The following is a 19890-nucleotide window of genomic DNA, read 5'->3' on the forward strand; positions in this document are numbered from 1 at the left end:
CAGCACAGTTCGGAATCCTTCCTATACCACAACCAGGTTTTGGGAAGGGATGCCCACGGGCGGTCTTTCTATCCCACTGTCAATGGCAGGCCTTACATAATCAATTACTAACCATTTAGCAGCCTCATCCCAGAGGTGAGGTGGTGTGTGTGCATGTCGGTGGTACTGGACATCAGGACTGGAGTTTCCCTCTGAGGGTCACCCTGCTACCCTTGCTGCTATGCCCTGACAACTCTTTCTCAGTGACTACCATCCTGCACTAGGCCCTAACCCTAGCAGCCAAAGAAAGATTTCCAGCACGTTAACCAGATTCCCCCTATAGTCTGTGACCACTACTGCCTTCTCTGAAACAGACTGTGAATCTTGGGTATACTACTCAGATACAGCTTGTGGACCTTAAATATACAACTAAACTACAACCTGTGAACTCGAGCAGACTGCCTCCCCTACACAACAAAACCTGTGTATTGTTATGATCCCAACTGACATTGGACAGAGAAGATGCCAGCTTGATAGATCATATTTTGTTTAGGTGGTCTTTAGCAAAGCACAAGCACGCAATGCTGTAGGTTTGATTATTAAAATAAAACAGAGGTTCAATATACAAAAGATAAGATGATAAAGTAGAATAAACAAAGTTATTTATATAAAACACAACTTGAAATATTTTAAGAAAAAATGCAGTCACATCTATCTTAACACAATCACTTTACAAAGTTCAGTCACCAGAGACAGTTAGTTTCTCTATCATAATTATAGGATTGACTTAACTATTTCTTTCAGTTACTGGGTTTTCAGAGTTTGATAGCCTCTTTCTTAAGTCATACAACTGAGCCTAGACTTTCTTAGCTTTGGATAACCTCTTCAGAGTTCCAACCTCTGGTCTGGAACTTTCAAACTAAAATCTTTACACAGATAGTTCTAAACTACCTCTTTACTTTGGGAGAAACTGTTTAATATATCTAATTTTTACCACAGCTTCTGTAAACTTAAAAATACAAGTTTTCCAAATTGGGATTTTCCCCTTGGCAAGAACAAAATATCCTGATCCTTTGGGACAGAAAGCAAGCTGCCCCTCATTGTTTACTCTATCTGATTGTAAAACTCTTCCAGTGCAAACAAATTTTCACTATGGCAGGGACACCTTCTCTCATTCTTTTTTTTAAAATCATGGCTCCAGAAATACAGGTGAGTTAATTATTAAACCCCCTCAAACACATAGACCAAACTTTAGATGTCACTAGTTCAAAATCTAAACACGAAAGAAACATATAACAAAATATATGCCTCACACACCTCTTATCACATTATTAACAATGGATGTACAGAATTAAATAGAGGTATATTGGGAAACATTTCCCACTCAGGTATTCAGATATACAACTATCACTAATACAGCAACGCCCATCCGTTAATGTTAAATGGCATGTACGATTGATCTGTATTTACAGAATTCATGCTTGAAACCTTAAAAAGTCTAACATTTGGTTTCCAAAGTAGAGATGAGAGAAGCATAAGGCAACTCACTTTTCTCCTTGGAACATATCTCCTGTTTTCAGTTGTCTGAGTCTTGCTGAAGTACAATTCTATGTGGACAAGCTATTCTCTGGTATCTCATCCAAATATCTGTCCTTCATTCACAGCCTGGATAGTGAGTGTACACACAGACTGGATGTAGGTTTGCTTCTGAGCTGGAAGGTAGTGTTTTCAGATGTTTCGTCACCAAGAGCTTTAACCGATACTACATTGGACAAACAGGCAGAAAACTAGCCACCAGGATACATGAACATCAACTAGCCACCAGGATACATGAACATCAACTAGCCACAAAGAGACATGACCCACTCTCAGTAGTATCCTTACGTACAGATGAGGAAGGACATCACTTTGACTGGGAAAATACATCCATCCTAGGACAAGCCAAACAGAGACACACACATGAATCCTAGAAGCATGGCAATCCAACCACATCTCTAATAACAAACACATTGACTTGGATCCCATTTACCACCCCTGAGAAAAAGAACAGGAAATGACATTACCACAGGAAATGACATCACCAACCCAAGGACAGCTAAATATATAAATAGAAACGGGCCATGACACCAGTGCTTCATCCAGAGGCTCACTGATGGTGTTACCTAGTATGGTGATGAAACATCTGAAAGCAAACCTTCCAGCTCAGCGAGCAAACCTATATCCAGAACCTCAACCTGAGCTACACATCTTCTCAAAATTTGTATATACACAGACTGTTTGGTTATTGAAAGCCAGACAGCCAAACCTGAAGCTCATGTCATAATTGGACTCATCAGGTGATCTCATTGGACAGAAATAAAGTGATAAAACTCTTAACTTCGCCTCCCTATCCCTGCCCAGGCTAATATCTGAATAGGGCTTTTGCCCGAAACGTCGATTTTACTGCTCCTCGGATGCTGCCTGAACTGCTGTGTTCTTCCAGCACCACTAATCCAGAATCTGGTTTCCAGCATCTGCAGTCATTGTTTTTACCTAATATCTGAATAGGACCAAAGTTAATAACATCTTTACCCCCATCCAGGTGAAGGTCAGCTGTTTGTATAAATCATGAAACAAGCCTGTGACTAGATACACACAAATATGTTATATAGTTGGCCGTGTTTTTATCCATTAGTTGTTGAAGCCTTTTGAGGAGATTCTTTTAAAGGAGTTTACTTCATGCAAGCGAGGTAAATCAATTTTGTAAGGTTTGTGGTTTTTAATCAGATTGTCATGAACGTTGAGATTTCAGGCTGAGAAATGTGCTCACAAAAGGTTTAGTTTTGTTCCCTGTGCTATCATTGATAGAGAGGAATAAATCTCAGCAGAGTTGACAGCAAAGCCAGAGCTGAAATGCAATTTATATGTTTTCAGATGAATATTATTAATTAAGATCTATCTGCATAATGCTGAATGCTGCAGTAAAAGCAAACTATGCAGATGTAGGAAATCTGAAACAAACAGAAAATGCTGGTGAAAGTCAACAGGTCTGGCAGCATCTGTGGAGAAAGAAACTGAGTTAATGTTTCAAGTCTGGTTGACTAGTTATACTGCACTCAAAATGTTAACTCAATTTCTCCCACTATAGATGCTGCTAGAGCCGTTGGGTTTCTACAGCATTTTGTATGTGTGTTTGGTACAGTTGCTCCATTTGGCCTTTCCTAGGATTCCTGCTCCTGATCTCTAACTGCAAGGGCAAGATCAAGATTCATTCTGTGAGTCAAATAGGGGATGAACATTTATTGTCTGGCCTGACATTTGATGAGAACATTTGGCATCTCTGAAAGTATCTATTAGTGAGAGTTGCCGTGTTCAAGAAAGCAGAGAAAGGGAGTGATAGTACAAAGAATATAAGTAAGTACAAAGGGAGATAAAACAACTTATCTCATTTTATTGAGAGCCTATATATGTATTCCATCACGATCTTGCACATGACCATATGTCCTCACCTATGGCTTTATTTCCACTATTGCTCCTGAAAAGAATTAGGAAGTGCCAGGAAAAAACTTCATGAATATGTCTACCCTTCTCATCGGTAAAGACAATTCTGGTGCAAGGTATCCAATTTTAGTTCCCATAAAAAAAGATATTTATAGATAAGAAATTTATATCAGTCTAACTATGTTTTAGAAATGCTAATGAATACAAACCAATACCCACCTTTTGCAGTCTGACCCTCATGTCTTTAACTCACAGGGAAGAAGTAATAATTCATGTTTCTGAACTTGCAGGTTTACTTTTATGAGCAACGAAAGCAGAAATTGCTGGAAAAGCTCAACTAGTCTGGTATAATGTCTGGAGAGAAATCAGAATTAGCATTTCGGGTCCAGTGACCCTTCCTCAGAACTGGTCTTACTTTTACGAGCATGAATTCGGTGTAGACAGTATGCCTCCACTATACCTATGTGGTTATGAGTTTTCCAGTTTTCTCAGTGGAACATATCTCCTGTGACAGGTACATCGCCAAGGACGTCCACCATATCCAATCAAGAATTCTGGCACATAAGAACTTAAGAAATATGAGCTGGGTAAGCCACTTGGCTCCTCAGCACACCCTAGAAATATTCAGAAACCTGATTATAATAGAGTAAGGTTTTTATACTGGCTGTATGATTTTTTGGGGAATTGTTTTTGTTTCCAGACTGTGACTAATCATGGGATGAATCACCGGCAGCACTCACAATCAGCACAGGCACAGCACGAACTTCAGTTAAACAAGCTCATCTCTTTGAGATAACTCATTTGCAGATTTTCCCTGTTAACTGTTGCCCACTATATTATTCTTTATTCAGCAACCATTATATCACTCAATCTCTGGTACAACACTGTTAATTATTTCTTTCTCTCTCTCTCTCTCTCTACCCCTACATTTACCCCTTACCTAACACTACGGGCAATTTAGCATGGCCAGTTCACCTGACCCTGCACATCTTTGGACTATGGGAGGAAACCGGAGCACCTGGAGGAAACCCACGCAGACACAGGGAGAACGTGCAAACTCCACACAGTCAGTCGCCTGAGGCGGGAATTGAACCCGGGTCTCAGGCGCTGTGAGGCACCACTGTGCCACCGTGCTCTTCTTTATCTCTCTGCAACAACTGTACCACTCTTGCTCTCTCCTGTACGACAGCATCACTCACTCTCTGATCTCAGTATGGCTTCCTCACTTTTCTCTCCTGCACCACTATATCAGTCACTTACTCTGTGTGTGTGGTAGTACTCTCTCTCTCTCTCTCTCTCTCTCTCCAGTACCAGTGTTACACATTGTGTATAATTCAACTACTCAGTGAACATTAGTTAATTTATTATCCCTTTGCTCAGAGAATAATGGCTTTGTTGCATTCACTTGTGAAAAACATTGGAGGAATGAAGGAGAGTAGAGAATGAAACTTGAAGATTTATTAAAACGCTGCATAAAAAGCAAAGACTAGAATTTGGTGTTAGGCTGTGCAATGCATGGATTGAGTCTCGGAGTATTTTGGTATTTTGTGAAAGGCTACATATAAAAGAAAATCTTTCTCCATTCCAGGATTCACGATTATTCTCTTTCTGTCTCAGCATGTCTGTCACAGAAGACTTTTCACAGCATTATCTCTATGCCAGATGGATATATGTTGAAATCATCTTGTTTTTCACAGTTTAGTATTTCCTGTGTCTGCAGGTGCTGATCTCTTTTGCTGTCCTGTTCTGTGGAGTGGTACAGATGATGTACTGGAAGTCTACTTATAAGCATCTGGTGAGTCATATTCCAAACCTGGACTCAGTTACACATATTTATGTTAATATTGTTTGTAACTGAGTGCAAAAATGACAGATTTTGTTTGTTGTGGTGAACAGGTACCACTGGGAATGGTAGTGCTCCTTTTAAATGGTCAACACAATTTTGTCCACTTACATTAATGCAGAATTGGCCATAATGTGGCCATGGTCAGCAATAAATTCGAAGTTGCATTCAGATGTAATATCCGAGAAGCAAAACTGCCACACATAGTTCAGTGAAAGGTGCTGAAGAAAATCGACAGTTTGTTTCGTAGTAAGGGGAATTTTAAGGGGAAGAGTGCACGGATTTTGTTAGTTGGAACTTTATTTTTAAAAAAACTCTCAAAACTAAACCGACCTCAAACACTCCCATTTTAAGTAGCAACAGAGGGAAAATATTAGGTGATTGGGTGATGGGTGCCTTATTAAAATATTTTAATAAAGCAGTGTTCCTCAAATCTTTGTTTCAGTTTTAATACTGACCAACCAGGTTTCCCAGCACTGGGGACCCTAGGAGCTATGGCAGGTAACTGCTGCATGGAACCGATAAGTGCATTTTCAGCACTCTTTGTGGCGTGGAAGGAGTGTTAACTTGTCCAGCATATGGACTTATTCTCCCCATGATTCAATTTCATCACAATGTCTTCCACAGTCTGTGATCTCTTTCTGCACCATGGGAACCCCAAACTCTGCTTTTCTTTTTCCTCATTCTCTATGGTCCTCTGCAATCCTTTCCCCTCTTCCATGATTCCCTCTGATCCCTGCTGTCTCTTGAGTGCTCCCCCATTCTGCAGCTTTTGAACAAGATGGCGGCAGAGTAACAGGGCTGTGTGCTGGCTCCTGAGCCTGGGCTTGTCCAATCCCATCTACTTTCTTTCTTTCCCTTTCTTTTAGTTCTGCATTTTCTTTATGTCTTTTATAGCTTTCTCGTTTTTATTTTCTTTAAAGCCTTTTGTAGCATCAGCACAGCAGCAAGAGGGCCATGCACTGCAGCCTCCCAGAGCATGGAGGCAGAGGCGGCGAATGTGGCTCCTCCCGGTGATTGGAGGTGGAAGTGGCAGGAGGAAGATCCTTCTCCTGGCATTTGGGGCTGGTGGCGGCAGTGGCAGTGATAGCAAAGCTCCTCCAGTGATTGGAGGTGGCAGTGTCAGCATGAGCAAGAACGTGTCTCCTCCTGGCAATTGACACAAGACCAGCAGGCTGACTGAGACTCCAGATTGTGGCTAGCCCTTGGACTTGCATCGGTATTTCCAAACATCTTTATGGAAATAAGGTTTAGACTTCAATGTCTAGTCCTTTTGGTTTTTTTTTAATATATTCTGGCTTTGTAACCAAGATGGCGCCGGAAAATGGCGACTTTGTACACTTTTGACTGCAGTCATGTGTTCCTATACTTAAGTACACATGACAATGAAATCTAATTTTAGTTGTAATTCATTGATGTCCTCTCACTTAATCTCACTCCCCCTCTTCTCTGCTCAGCAGAACAGGCCTGGTGCCACAAGCCAACCTGCCTGACAGCTGTGGAGCCTCTCAAGCTGATAGCTGCGAGCGGGAAGTGGAATCCAAAATAGTAATGACACCCTGCTGCTCTCTCAGCAGCTCCAGAGAAAAACATGAGCTTCTGGCTTTCGTGATCCAGCAGAAAGTGTGAACAGGGATGGGATAAAGACTCAAACTAGTAAGACAGGGTGCAGAGAGGGATCAGCAGAAAATAAAAGAAGCCTAATGATAAATGAAACAGGAAGGCAGAACACAGGAATATTAAGGAATTACATAATTGGATAGAGCACAAATAGAAGATTAAAAGTAGAATTAATAATAAGGTGGCTTATTATTATTATCCACAATAAAACAAAGGAACTGGAGCCAACTATACATTAATTGGAATCAGATATAGGTGGGATTAGTGAGGCATGACTTCAAAAAAAATTAGCACTGGGAATTAAACATTGCATGGCATAATATATTCAGAAAACTTTACCTGAGGAATAAAGGAGGTGGGATAGCAAACCTTATAATGGTCACACAGGAAGTGACAACCATGAGTAAGACAGAAATGGAATCTATGTGGATAAAGAGAAAAGATGACGGATTGATCACACTTGTAACAGTAATCTATTAATCACCCAGATGGAGGAAGAAATATTTAAATATGTTAGGGAACCTCTAGATCTTTGGAACCATACTATAATATGCTTTAAGGTAAAAATCATGAAGAATAGGAACATGAGAGAGACCAAGGTAATGGATTGTAGAAAAGTTGATTTGAGTTGCTGACTGGGAATAGGATTTTGGGAAAATAAAATGCACAATAATATTTGACAACATACGTGGAACTAAAGGGAAATGTTTAAAGCGATGTTCAGTAGAATTAAGGAAAATCATATTTTGCTGAAAAGTAGTAATAAGCTAAAACTTAATGAGAAACCATGGATAAATGAAGACATAACAGAAAAATTGAAGATAAAGAAAGAATACACCAAGTACATGGACAGCAGGGAACAGCATGATAAGGGAGAATAAGCAACAAATAGGAAATCAATCAAAGAGGAATTAGGATGGCAAAGAGGAAATATGAAATGAAATTGTCAAGAAACATAAAGCAAGTTGTAAAATCTTGTACAGGCAGAAATAAAAGGAGGACAGTTAAGATTGGAAAAAAAATTAAATAGATTAATCAAACTAAAAGAGGAATAAAATATTTTGTGGTCTAATAGAGGCCTTTAGAATTATGAAAAGTGGGTTTAATAGAATGCATACTGAGAAAATGTTTATTTCTTTGTTAAAGAGTATAACTGGAGGCCAACAATATGGGATAGTCACCAAGAAATCCAGGAGAAAGTTCAGAAGAAACTTGTTTATCCAAAGAGTGGGGACAGTGTAGAATTTGCAACTACTGAAATTGATTGAAGTGAATTGTAGAGATGCATTTAAAGGGAAGCTGAACAAGCATTTAGGGAGAAGGAAATAGAGGGTTATAATGATAAATTCAGATAAGGCAAATTGGGAAGAGGCTTGTATGGACTATTATAGCCAGTCTGGATTGATTGGGCTGAGTGGCCTGTTTCTATACAGGGAATAAAACAACTACTGGGAGTTCTTTAGAAAGAGATAATTAAAAAAATAGAAAAGTGTTGCTAAATGTGTATCAATTAGGCCACACTTAAGAGTACAGTACTGTGTGCAGTTCATATTATAAAACAGATTAAATGCACTTAAGAGGGTAAAAATTGTAAGGATGGGACTATAAATGCCCAATTATACCAATCATGATAGACAAATAGATTTCTAGTCCCATCCTTACAATTTTAACCCTCTTCAGTGCACCTAAGCCTTTTTATAATAAACTCTTGAAAAGCCTCTGCATCACCTTAATATAGATAAATTGTCAACAAATATCTCAATTTCTCTGAAGTAATGCCACAAGAAAACATTTTCCCATCACCATGTCACCCTTTACTTGCACTTGGAAAGTCCTTGTCGCTGGTCTAGATCCTTCAGAGCTAGTCTCAGAATTGCTGATACTCTTCTTTTTATCTCTCAGCCAGAGCTCCCTGTTTGGACTAGATTATCAGCTCCAATCAAGGGATTCATATTCTGTGAAGTCCAGCTCGCCTGATCTCACTACAATCACCATATCACTCCTCCTCCGAGTCCGAGGATATAGGCCAGATCGTTTTCTTATCACGCTACCTGGGGTGTTTTAACACCAGGTTAGATATCCTCTGACTCTGCCTTTGTAATGGGCAGCGTGTAACACACAGGAGCTCTCCTCTTACACCCAGAGCATCTTGGGAGAAATTCACTTTTTTCTTCCGGTGGCAAAGGCATCAATGTGGCATGATCTGCAGAATTAATCCCAGATTCAGACATCCTTTTAATGCTCAGCAGAGAGAGAGAGTCCACGGGTTCAGACAGCCTTTCCAACGGTTCCGAGGAGCGGGCACAATTTGCTCCCACACCGTTTGCAAGTTTGCGGCTTTCATATGATCCTTGTGCTTGTTCAGGATTATTGCTCCTACCTGAACTTCCTGTGTCACTGGACCTGACCTCACGTCGACCAAGACTCTTAACCATGCAGGGCCATTCCCTTGGTTCCTACACCAAACTTTGTTCCCTGTAGTAAACTGTCTCTCTCAATTGGCAGAGTCTGGCGTTGGGCACTTGCATTTCTGATGCCGTTTCACCCTACATCTTGGGTCCGGGAAGATCAAATTTAACCTGGTGCGGAGTATTCTTGTGATTCGCATCTCTGCTGGATCTTTCTCTGTTGTTGCATGAGGGATGGTCCAATAATCAAATAGGAACTGGGATAGTTTGGTATCCAGCAAAGCTGTAAGCAGTTTCTTCAAGCCTGCCTTCAAAGATTGGACTGTTCTTTCTGCCAGACCATTGGATGATGGATGCTCTGGTGCTGTCTTTGTAAGTTGAGTCCCACTTGACTTATATGGACAGTTCCATGCCATCCCATTCAACTTTAGGAAATACTAGAATTCCCTGCTAGTAAATGATGGCCTGCTGTGTGTGACCAATACTTCTGGGGGTTTGTGTATTACAAAAGTTGTGCGCAGTTTTTCTATTGTCGTTCCCCATGTTTGATGAATGAACTCCTTGCATATCCAACCACTTTGAGTGGGCATCTACAATGACTAAGAATGTTGAACTCAAGAACGGATCTGGATAGTCAAAGTGTAATCAAGTCCAGGGTTTACCCAGCCATTCCCATGAATCTGGGATAGCTGCTGCTGGTAATTCTTGTCCATGTTGGCACTCTGGGTTGCCCCACTAATATGGCTATGTCTGCATCCAAGCCTAGCCATCAGACATATCTTCTTGCCAACATATTAATTTTGGAGACCCCTGGATGACCCTGGTGGAGTTCAGCCAATATCTGGTGGCGACCTTTGCTTGGGACAATCACTCTTGCTCCCCATAATAAGATGCCATCCTCTACTGTGATCTGGTCTCTCTGGGGCCAAAGGTCTGTTTATGATGGCCCTTTTGTTTCCCCCATCACCACCAGCTGTTTCAGTTTTGCCAGGACTGGATCTTTCTGGATCCAAAGTCTGATATTGTCAGCCATGACTGGACGTGTGTCCAGAAAATTTAAAACCATTCTGGGTATTTAATTAAGACATCAATGTTCTTAGTCATTGTAGATACCCACTCAAAGTGGTTGGACACGTATGGAGTTCATTCATAAACATGGGAACGACGATAAAAAAACTGCGCGCAACTTTTGTAATACACAGACTCCTGGAAGTGGCGGTACCATTGGTGGTGTATCTATCAGTGTGATGCAGCTCAGTGCATCCATGTTTGCTACTTCACGCTGTGCCAACTTATTATTATACGCACTTAGTATTAGAGCCCACCGCTGAATTTAGTCTGAAGCTATGGGCAACACTGCCTTAACCTCTTTAAGTAGGCCTAGTAGGGAGTGGTAGTCCATTATTATTACAAAGTTACAACGGTAAAGGTATTGGTAGGACATCCTGATTCCAAATATGAGTGCCGAATCTTTCTTCTCTATCAGGACGTATTTACACTCTGCATTAGCTAAAGTCCTGGATGCATACACTATTGGGCGTTCCTCGCCGTTGAGCCATTTATGCGGTAATACTACGGGATGCCATACGGGAGGCATCGAATGTCAATACCAGATCTCACTTGGGATCATAGTGTGCCACCACCTTAGAGAATTTACTTCTCTGAAAGCTATGTCTTGGCTACGGAACCACTTCAAAGGCTGACCTTTTTTGAAACAGTTAATGTAAAGGTGCCAAGATGGAGGCCAGGTTATGTATGAACTTTCCATAATAATTCACCAGTCAAGGAAAGACCTAAGCTCTGGTACACACATGGGAGCTGAGGCACCTTTGATCACTCTCACTTTATCTTCCAATGGGTGTAACCCGGTCCTGTGACTTTGTAAACCAAGTAGGTCACTTGTGATGCCTGGAACACACGTTTCCCCTCTATGGCATATGCCTGCCTGGGAGAAACATCTAAGGACTACATCTAAGTGCTCTAAGTGCTCATTGTTGGTCTTCCCTGTTATTAGTATGTCACCTAGGTAACTGGTGACCTGGTGACTTTGCTGACCTCATAAAATGTTCTCCATCGTCTATTGAAAATTTACACAGCTGACGTTGCCACAAATGGCAGTCTAATATATTGATACAAATGTTTACGGTTATTAATTCTACCATACTTCTGGGAGTCCTCATCTAACCACAATTGCAAGTATGCATGGCTCATGTCCAGCTTCGTGAAGGACAACTCCCCTGCCAGCTTTGTATATAAATCCTTTATGTGAGGGAATTGGGTATTTATCCAGCTGCAAAAAGCAGTTTACCATTTGTTTAAAATCCCCACAGTGGCAAGCTGACCCATTCGACTTCAAAATCGATTGGTGCTGTCCATTCCACAATTAGTTTGATGATTCCTTTGCTTTCCAGCCTTCTGATTTCTGCCTCTACTTAATTGCTGTGGATGGGCCTTGCAGAATTATGGAATTGCTTCCTAGTCAACATGCAAGGTGGTCTGGGCTCCTTTGATAATCCTTAGCCTTTCTTGAAAGACTTCTGGGCATTTAATTAAGATATCACAAAGGCAACTGTTTTCTAATTGAAAAGTGTTGAGCCAATTTCAGTGAATCTCTCTCAAACAATTTCGCACCATCAAGATTGGGCCTGAGCCTCTTACTACAATCAATCAGTGGACCTGAACCAGCTGCTTCTCATAAGAAACTGGAACTGAAGACATTCCCTTAATCTGTAAAGGCTCCCTGTTGTAGCTTCTCACCATTGTACAAACTGAAGATTGAACTCCAGAGTGAATTTTGTTAAAGCCCAGTTGTGCGATCACTGAAATGGCTACTTCGGTATCAACCTCCATTAGAACCAGATGACTGTTTAGCCAGACGTTTATTTTGATTAGTTCTGATTTGGATGTGGCTAAGTATTTTAACTGTTCCATGCCAGATGTAGGTGGACTTTTCAGGTGCTGGCCTAGAAGTTCCCTTACTCAATATAGATCCAGTAGCATTCCTTTTCTGTCTTGAGTCCGCACACCAGCAGCAACTACAATGGTTTGCCAGCCCGGATCCTAAAGACAGTTTGATCTATTTGGCCGAGACTCATCTTTATTTTGCTATGGGCTGATCTAAAGTCCCTCTGTTCAGGATATGTCCTGAGTGAGGCTATGCAATTGCCTTCAGTCAAGTGACATTCCCCTAAACTCAGTCAGTCTGGCGAGTGTCTACTTCCATTGGAATACCCTGTAACTCATATGCATTTTCCAATGATAAAGCCAGTCATAGTGCCTGTTTGAAGTCTAGTAGGGCTTCAGTTAGTAGATGCTTTTGCATGGTTACATCGTTAATCCTACATACCAACTGGTCTCTCAACATCTTATTAAAGGTCAAACCAATACACATGCTTCTGGCAGTCTTCTTAACCTGGTCAAAAATCCGGATATGGAGTTCCCTGCTGCCAAGTAAAAACGAATTAGAGGCTTGAGGTCATGATATTTCTTAATTCAATCCATCAACACTTGAAAGGTTTCAATATCTGGAGCATCAGGGGAAGTTAGACTCCTAATAATTGTAAAGGCAGCTTGTGGACCTGCAATCAGGAGAATTACTTGTTGCTTTTCATCTGCCCTAGTGTCATTTGCCTTTTAAAAGTAATACATTTTTTCCACAACTCAAAGACAAACTGTGGGCGAGTTTTTTCAGGAACATGCTTTACTCTTGTTTGCCACTGAAATAACTACATAGAAGTTGGTATCCCGTCACTAAGTCATTCTTTATTTACATGTTGAAAGTCCTAGGCACTAATTCAACTCCCTCAGAACCAGCTTTCAGGTTGTCGAATGTCTAACACTCCTCTTTTTTATCTGTCAGCCAGGGCTCCCTGATTGGGGCTGTTAATCTGGTCCAGTCAGGGAACTCATATTCTATGATGTCCACCTGACTAACCTCATTACAACCACTGCACTCTCAAAACTATATTTAAAACCTGTTTTTTCTGACATGGATAATATGGTGTTTTCACCAGAGTAGATACTGGAAATTTACAAGGATCTGCTATTACATGGACACTTTCTCATCTATCCTCTGACTGATCTCAGGGTATGTCACTTCCTCACAAAATGTATCTGAGCAGTGGTCTTAGAGCCAGTTAAATACAACAAAACAGCAATTATCACGCAATACCAGACTGCCGACTGCTCACAGCAACCCTACAGGACATCACCTCCTATTAATTAAACCCTTGATCAGTCATTGTTTGTGTTGTTAAAATTGCAGACGTGATTCACAGACAGTAATAATTAATCTGAAGCAGACATTCTTGGATTTATGCCTGTGTAGTTCAGAGAATCTTTACTTAGTACCTATTACTAATAGAGCCTAATGTGAATGCACAGCCTTTGGCTCAAGGCCTCACTTAATAAATTCCTTGAGGCCTATAAGCCATCATCAATAACCAGGGATTAAATTGAGTTTTGCTTTGTGAAAACTGACAGAAGATACTTCAAGCAGACCATCCAATAAAACTGGATTAGGGGAGGCACGCACTCTAATTTCTGTGGCTTTATGGCATCCACAGCTGTGAAGGGTTGAATTTTACCATAAAATCAGTGAAGTGTCAATTTTAGTGAGTTTCATGGTGGGCTTGTCCTCTTGAGCCCCAGTGAGATTTCACATTTTGGTTCCTGAAACTCACCGCATTAGATGTGCACCATGCCTCTGTGTGTGCCTTCCTCATCATATCTACCTTCTTGCCACAAGCAAGTGTTGTCCCAAAGTCGGGACATATTTAAAATGCCACATTGGGTTGCTGTGTATGCTTTTTGAATATGAAGAATTTCCCCAAGCCAGGCGAACAGAGGAAAAATAAATTCTCCACCAATGCTCCAGGCTTTGCAGACAGGGACCTGGAGGTCCTGGCAGATGGATAGTGCAAGAAAAAGGCCATTCTGTTCCCTCAGGCCTACCAATGGAGACGACAGCCCCAGATTCTGGTCTGAGGGCTGGCTGCCACCTGGTATCTGGAGGAACGTGCGGCACTGCCACAAGAAGGTCAATGACTTTCTCAGCTCTATGAGGATAAGTGCTATCCTCTTCTCTCTGTACCCCACACTGAGTCTATCTCTGCTATCGCACCCACCTATATGCCTCGGCTCATACTCTATCCCTCCCACTGTTGCATGCACTATCTTCCCTCACCTGCTCTCACCCACCTAACGCCATCCATACTGCTAACCATCAATGCCACCAACTCACTCTCTCGAACACTTTTCCCCACCTACGCCAGCACTAACGGCTGGTCAAACCACTTTCATCTCACTCAATCTCTTATTTCAGGAGTAAACTGCCCACTATAGACCCAAAAGAGCCAAGATATCTGATAGGGCACCCAAAGTCCATCTCCTCATCCCCTACGATGAGAGGACCCTTCCTCTAGCTGGTGAGGACCACAACCATGCCTGTTGTGATGCTCAAACTGCATGTCATGGCAACCAAATAAGAACCATTGCCCATTGGTATGCTGCTGTCTCATTACGGCCACTAGGAATGTACTCTTAACATGAGCTTCTACTGTTTGTTGCAATGCATTCTCTCTTTTGTCTCCAGCAAGCACTGGTGGAACATGCATAGTCTCTGCCTTCAAGAGACTGGCCCCTCAAACTATCTCCTCCTCCCCTTCTGAGGAAGAAACCACAGACCCCTCAGAGGTAGCGTCGGCATACTAGCTTCCTTCAACCTCTTTCAGTCAGAAACAGACAGCTCCGATGGAACTTTGCTCAATTAGATTTAGGAGCACAATCTGGTGAGCACATCACTTTGACAGCTGTTCGGTTGGCTGAGGAAACAATGTCCCAGGTCGCTGACACTTGGAGAACTGTCTGACACCATCTTACCAGGCATCATTCATTCCCAGGCTGGAAAGGACACACAATGTCAAAAATTAACAACTTGGAGTGATGGACAAGTCATTGTCATGGCCACTGGGCACTGCCTCAAAAGTGGAGGACTTCAACTCTTTTTCTACTGTCTCTGGCATATGAACATCTGGCTGTCTTCATGAACAGCCATGATGTGGAGATGCAGGTGCTGGACTTAGTGAACAAAGTTAAAAATCACACAACACCAGGTTATAATCCAACAGGTTTTTTGGAAGTACAAGCTTTTGGAGTGCTGCTCCATCAAGTAGCTATATGAAGGAGCAGCGCTCAGAAAGGTAGTGCTTCTAAATAAACCTGTTGGACTATAACCTGATGTTGTGTGATTTTTAACTTCATGAACAGCGTGATGGCTGTTATGGAGTTCCAAGTTCAGGACCCTTAGTGTCTGCTGGATATATGCATAGACCTGTATTTCACTACTCTAGCCAGTGGTGGTCAATGCCAACAGAAAGGTGACAGGAGGCATGGGACCTTGACTCTTATTATTTATGCAGCAGCTGAAAATGGTTGGGTATGACCATTATCCTGAGGAATTAGTGCAGTGAGGTCCTGGAGCTGAGATCATTGATCTTCCTTTGTGCTCAGTATGACTCCAACCTAGTGAAGAATTTTCACTCAATTTCTATTGACTCACTCAGTTTTGCAAGAGCTCTTTGATGCCACACTTGATGTCAAGGGCATTCACTCTCATCTCACCTCTGCACTTTAGATCTTAGCTATATTGGAACAGCTCAGTTTGAGGCACAGTTGGTTCTGGAGCAGAGATCTATATTGCTACCGCTGGAATGTTGCCAGTGCCAAATTCTTTGCAGTATCCAGTGCCTCCAGCCATTTCTGTACCATGTAGAGTGAATCAAATTAGCTGAAGACTGATGTCTGAGATGCTGGGAAATCAAGGGGAGGCTGAATTGGATCATCCACTTGGCACTTTTGGTTGAAGGTGGTTGACCTAGTGCAGGTCTAGAATCAATACTAAAATTTTCTGCTATTGACGTCAGTACCAGGGCATGAGCAGCATTGATACCCCCGTTATCGATCTCTGTACATATTCAAGTTATACCAGATAACCCCAATGTTGATGCAAGTGCATGTCCAAGATCAGTCCTGATACTCACTGCATTATGGCTCCAGGGGTGGTACTGATCTTCTAGTAATTAAAACAGGTACACTTCCAGGAGAATTACTGCTATACATGTTGGCCTCGACCAGAATTAATATCCCTTTTAATGGTTCTGATTTACAGTCATGTACTAGTTGCATATATGTACTAGTCTCCTAACCATACACATCCTAATTCATTACAGATATCACAACTGAGATCAGTGTAGATCCAAGATTAATATTGCTAACCTAGTGAGTGACACCTAATCTGGAACCAGTACTGATACCACGATCCCAGCCTCTATGAGTAGAGGAGCAACAAGATGATTCTGTGATAAAGACTATAACTTATGAGGATAGATTCACTCAACTGCTCTTGATTTTATTTCAGAAATAAAAATGTTGAGAAACCTGGATGATGTTGATCAATGCAGAGTATTTATAAAGCTGTGAACATGGGACCGGAGCCTGCATAAAGTTAATAGCAGGAATGGAGCCTTGAGATTGCTGGAAAATTAGAGAATGACTCTAGGAGGAGGACAGCAGAGTTAAGAAAGTGTATATCCCATGTAAAGATTGAGAAAACTGTGCAGTATTGTAATTAAATTATTAGGCTGTTTTGCTCATTGAATAATTAATCCTACATTACATTATTACAACACTTTTAAAGAGTTTCATTGGCTATAAGGTGTTTTTTGTCAAGTCTTTGTTCCTTATGAATCCAAATTACAAAATTCCAGTCTTCCTGCAGTCCGTGTGCAACATGTTCCTACAATTCAGTAGTAAGGGCGTGGAGTGCCCTGCCTGCAACAGTAGTAGACTAGCCAACTTTAAGGAGATTTAAATGGTCATTGGATAAATATATGGATGATATTGGAATAGGGAAGGCTAGATGGGCTTCAGATCGGTTTCACAGGGCCTGCACTGCGTTGTATTGTTCTATGTTCACATGAAGCAGACATTGCAACTGAGTCAGCTCCTTGATTGTCAGGATTTTGAAGGAAGCCATGGTGTGTTGTGTTACTAGTGTCATTGTCCACAGTCAATTTTACTTTTTGTACTCCCCTAGTTTAGTAAAAGGGGCCATATAGCTTGGCCTACCAGAAATGCCAGACAGTATCAAAACTATACTGCCTAGAACTGTTGATTAGAGATGCATTATGCTTAAAGGAATGGACACGTCTACTTGGCCACAAAAGAAGGTCACTGCGTCCAGAGGCAATATAGCTATTACATCTGCTTTAGAAGGATCTGCAGACAACATGCAACATAACATGGCATCAATTTTAATCATTTAGCTAACTATAGCTGGCAGATTTTATGTCAAGCTTCATCCAATTTTGTGCAGAGGATATGAGCAGGATCAATAGGTTCCCAATGTTTTACACAAGAGAAAGGAAATTAAGTTTAAATGACCATTTAAATCTCCTTAAAGTTAATTTCCTTTCTCACTAAATAGTAAAAACAAAATAATGGGGCTGTCAATTCCTGATTTTCAGAAGCAAAATGATGACTGATGATACCCACATTTCTATCCAGTTCTCCAGCCATAATGGTTCATATGAATATCAGAAGGGTCCTATTCGATCAGTGCATAACTGAAAAGTGAACACCAGCATCATATAGTCTACAAGTACTTCTTAGGCAACACCCACATTACCTTCAAATGAGAGCAGTCATTTGAACCTGGAAAGCAAAAGGGGCCTTTTTCAGCCTTAACACCCTGACAGAACTGATGGCCTTAGGAGGTAAGTCAGCATTTTCCCATTTCCCTGTTTCACAACTGGAGTATTGTTCCATGTGCTGTCCCAGACATCATTTGCTCTTCAAACATTTACTTTATCATCCACTTTGTTTTGCCAACTCTTTTCTGAGTTAATTCTAGTGCCAGATTCAATCCTAGCTGCTAGCCAAGTTTAAAGAAAATATGATGGCTGCTTCCAGATCTGTTCAGGATTTGTGCAATGTAAAGAAGGGTTGTTCCCTAGTCCAAGACTGGAAAATGTAAGCAAGTCTTTCTGTTCCACCTTTCTCATCAGAATATCTACTTTTGAAAAGGATTCCCTTCTGTACAACACAGCATGGCCTTGTTTCCTCTCTACAATTTTTGTGTTTCTTTCACAGGAGGAAGGTATCACTGATTAAACCAGCAATTGTCACCCATTCCTTTCTTAGAAAAGTGGTAATGAATCTTATGAACATGACTGTCAAAGTCCTGAAGGTGTAGTAGACACACAGTGTTGTCAGGAAGTGGGTATTACGTTCAGCAATTTCTCTTGTCATCAGCAAAATGGAGCAAGCAACTTCATCCTAATTTTCAGAGTAATTGCTGTGTAATTCTTGACCAAGTTTTCTTTGTAATAATGCAGATGACTTGAGCTTGAAAAGTAGCATTATGCTTGACCATGGCACAGGAGGATCTGATCTGGCAACTGAGAGGCCTGGTCATGAAAAATCTTCCAATGGAGACCGCTAAGTCCGAATTGGAATAGGTTACTAAAGCATTAGAGTCGAGTGAGCTTTACTTATACAACGTTTGGCTGGGAGGTGTAAAATCTAGATATCCCAAACAGCTTGACATTAAAGGCTAAAAATAGCTAATTGCTTACAATAACTGAGAGCAAACATGTGGGCAGCATTGCTTATGATGCAGAGAGAGCTTCTGCAGGAGGTGCAGTAAAGGAGGTTCCTCATTTGGAACTAAATGTCAAAGCATTCTCCTTGTTCCAGTCCCACCCTCCCCCAACACAGGGTCTACATGTAAGGATATAAGTTGAAAGCGGAGTCTGTGCAATTTGAATTAAGTTCTAGGCATGAAAGATGCTTGCTGTTGTTGTGACAAAACAAAACATAACTATTTTTACTGGTATTCTTTATAAATGTCTTTAAACTGTGGAATAGATTTAAACAGAACATCTGGTCTATGTAAGTGCTCAAGTACAGAAAAACAAATCCATTCAGAGCACATGAGGTGGAGCACTTGGGCACATTCCATTACCCACCGCCAGGGAAGGGAGGGGGAGGTGAGTACAGGGAGGAAATATCAGCAAAATCAAGTACAGCTATATTTTAAAATGTTCACATTGTTGCCAATGAGATCTGTGAGGTGGCTAACATTCGAATATAATTGATTTCATCAGGTGGAGAATGCAGTGAAGGACGTATACGATTTTCTGTATGAAGATTTCATGAGAAACAGTTCGACTAATTCAAAACAGGATTTGATGGCCATTCACTCAACTGTAAATACTCACTTTAATCTGTTTCTACTGTCCCAGATGTTTGTTATAGAAGTACTGACTGGGAATGTTAAAATATTGCAGAAAGCTGACATGAAGACTTGCATTTATACTGTACCTTTGATGCAGTCAAATATCCCAAAGTGTTTCACAGTAGTACTATCAAACATTTGGCACACAGTCACAAAAGGAGATTCAAGGACAGATTACTAAAAAAGGCAAATTTTAAGGGGGAGCCAGAGTAGAGAACTGGGCAGGCTAAGTGAAGGAATTCTAGAGTGTGGTAGCTCAGCAA

The 19890-nt window shown here is 41.2% G+C and overlaps 1 long non-coding RNA gene across 1 annotated transcript in view; it reads left to right on the forward strand.

Annotated features, from left to right (window-relative positions):
• The window catches only part of LOC122557903, a 54229-nt gene extending 34636 nt beyond the window's left edge, over positions 1 to 19593 (forward strand). Inside the window, exons 4-5 of the long non-coding RNA XR_006313970.1 lie at positions 5180 to 5254; positions 19497 to 19593. This is a non-coding gene — a long non-coding RNA (uncharacterized LOC122557903). The remainder of the gene's footprint in view (positions 1 to 5179; positions 5255 to 19496) is intronic.
• The last annotated feature ends 297 nt before the right edge of the window (positions 19594 to 19890 follow it).

The sequence above is a fragment of the Chiloscyllium plagiosum genome, chromosome 16, assembly GCF_004010195.1.
Source record: "Chiloscyllium plagiosum isolate BGI_BamShark_2017 chromosome 16, ASM401019v2, whole genome shotgun sequence".
NCBI classification, from domain to species: Eukaryota; Metazoa; Chordata; class Chondrichthyes; order Orectolobiformes; family Hemiscylliidae; genus Chiloscyllium; species Chiloscyllium plagiosum.